Source organism: Pteropus vampyrus, unplaced genomic scaffold (assembly GCF_000151845.1).
Source record: "Pteropus vampyrus isolate Shadow unplaced genomic scaffold, Pvam_2.0 Scaffold83, whole genome shotgun sequence".
Taxonomy (NCBI): Eukaryota; Metazoa; Chordata; class Mammalia; order Chiroptera; family Pteropodidae; genus Pteropus; species Pteropus vampyrus.
The window spans coordinates 5,624,429-5,627,086 of NW_011888864.1; the positions used below are offsets into that span (position 1 = coordinate 5,624,429).

A 2,658-nucleotide genomic window follows, 5' to 3' on the forward strand; every position below is an offset into this window, starting at 1 on the left:
TGGAGGCTGGAAGTCCAGATCAAGGTGTCGACAGGTTTGTTTTTTTCTGAGGCCTTTCTCCTTGGCTTGCAGACAGCTGCCTTCTCTCTGGTCCTCATATAACCTTTCCTCTGTGCTCATGCATCCCTGGTGTCTCTGTGTCCAAATTTCCTCTTCTTATAAGGAAACTAGTCAGATTGGATTAGGCCCACCCTAAAGACCTCATTTTAACTTAATGACCTTTTTAAAGACCCTGTCTCCAAATGCAATCACATTCAGATGTTGGGGGTAGGGCTTCAACATATGAATTTTGGGGGAGGGACACAGTTCAACCCATAACAATCAAGATATCTTATATACAACTGTTTCCCCATCATTTTCTACTGTCGAGTTCTCTGAGCACAAGCCTCAGTTTTCTTCCAGACATTGAGAACATAGCTCGTGTCTGGGTCCTCACGGCATCAGCAAGCACTGAGCACCTTGCCATCATCCAGTGCAAGTACAGGCAGCTGAGTGTCCACTTCTTTGGGCCAGTGTCCTCTGCAGTCTTCGTTTGCAGTAAGCGTACAATACGTGTATGTCTACAATGTGCTAATAACCCCTTGATAGCTCCTATATATGTTGGAAGAGGCAGTTTTAAACTGAATATCTACTTGGAAGTTGTTTTGTTGTCATTTATTTCTTTGTGACCAAAATAGAGAAAAGAAATTGGCTAATTGAGAATTTCCAGGACCAAACACATGAATTCACTGATTTTTCTCCACACATATTGCATTATGGGAAGCAAGTTAAAATGCATCACCTGTCCTTCAAGAATTTAATAGAAAAAATAACCAGACTGTAGGACAGAATGTGACCAGTGCAGTAAGATGCAAACAACCAGAGAAAGCTTTTGGCCAGAGGCAAGATCTGAGCTGGGATTTTAAGGATAGGTTGTATTTGGGTGGGAAAGTATAAATGTGGGGTTAAATTTGGGCAGGAAAGTATAGATGTGGGGTTCAGAGAAGTAGTAAAAGATTAGGATTAGGGGAAGCAGGGAGTGTTCAGGGAGCAACAACAGGCCAAGTAGGTGGGGCTCAGGCTACAGTACTACAGGATAGGAGTGCAGCCAGGATGGAGTCCAAACAGCTGGACAGGACATGGGCATCCTGAGCGTCGCTGGGAGCCCCTGCAGGGTTTGGAACTCAGCCTCAGGAAGCTCAGTATGGCTTAGTGGGGAAGGTGGTGGGTGGTGGGATCCTGGAAGGGAGAGCCGTGATTGAGATTATAACTGTTTAGAGACAGATATAGGTAGAGGCTGGCCCTGTAAAATGAATTTGAGCGTGTTCCTGCCTCTTCAGGTTTTTGGCTGAGTATGAGGAGGATTGGCATTAATTCTTCTTTAAGTGTTTGGTAAAAATCATCAGTGAAAACATATGGTCCTGGACTTTTCTTCATTGGGAGGTTTTTGGTTACTGATTCAATCTTCTTATTCATTATTGGTCTGTTCATATTTTCTGTTTCTTCATGATTCTGTCTTGGTAAGTTGTATGTCTCTAGGAATGTATTTTTTCTAGGTTATCCAATTTGTTGGCATATAATTATTTATAGTAGTTTCTTATGATCCTTTGTATTTCTGCCATGTCAGTTATAAGGTCTCCTCTTTCATTTCTGAATTTACTTGAGTCTTCTTTTTCCTTAGTCTAGCTAAAGGTTTGTCAGATCTATCTTTAAAAAACAAAAACAAACAAACAAAAAAAACACCTTTTAGTTTTGTTGATCTTTTCTATTTTTTTCTGGTCTGTTTATTTCTGCCCTGATCTTTGTTATATCCTTCCTTCTGCTGATTTTAGGCTTAATTTGTTCTTTGAAGTCTAGAGCTAGTTGCTTATTTGAAATCTTTTTTTTTTTTTTAATATAGGTATTTTATTGCTATAAATTTTCCTCTTAAAACTGCTTTCGTAGCATCCTATAGGTTTTGATATGTTGTGTTTTCATTTCATCTGTTTGGAGATATTTTTTATTTTTCTTTTGATTTCTTCTTTGACTAATTGGTTATTCAGGAGTATGTTGTTTAATTTCCACATATTTATAAGTTTTCCAGTTTTCCTCTTGTTGATTTCTAATTTCATACCAGTATGATCAGAAAAGGCACTTGGTATTATTTCAGTCTTTTTAAATTTGCTAAGACTTGTTTTGTGACCTAACATACAATCTATCCTAAAAAAAGTTCCATGTGCACTTGAGAAGAATGTGTTTTCTCCTGCTGTTGGGTGGAATGTACTATATATGGCTGTTACGTTCATCTGGCCTAAAGTGTGGTTCAAGTCCAATGATTCCTTGTTGGTTTTCTGTCTTCACGATCTATCTGTTGATGAAATTGGGGTATTGAAGTTCTCTGCTATTATTGTATTGTTGTCTGTTTCCCTATTCAGATCTATTAGTATTTGCTTAATGTATTTATATGCTCCGATGTTGGGTGCATATATTTATAATTGTTATATCTTTTTGATGAATCGACCCCTTTATCTTTAAATAATGGCTTTCTTTGTCTCTTGTTACCATTTTTGGTAGGAGTATGAGGATCTATAAAAGAGAATAGTTTAATGATTCCCATCCCCATCTATCTATAATCCAGATTGTCAAAATTTTGCCACACATGCCTCATTAATTTTTACTGAAGTATTTTAAACTCTCAGA

The 2,658-nt window shown here is 38.0% G+C and overlaps 1 protein-coding gene and 1 long non-coding RNA gene across 6 annotated transcripts in view; one reads left to right on the plus strand and one right to left on the minus strand.

Moving 5' to 3' along the window:
* The window catches only part of GGACT (gamma-glutamylamine cyclotransferase), a 45,815-nt gene that overhangs the window by 18,702 nt on the left and 24,455 nt on the right, over positions 1-2,658 (plus strand). The window lies entirely within an intron of this gene.
* Positions 41-2,658, minus strand: part of LOC111741909 — a 24,677-nt gene continuing 22,059 nt past the window's right edge. Inside the window, exon 3 of the long non-coding RNA XR_002781120.1 lies at positions 41-155. This is a non-coding gene — a long non-coding RNA (uncharacterized LOC111741909). The remainder of the gene's footprint in view (positions 156-2,658) is intronic.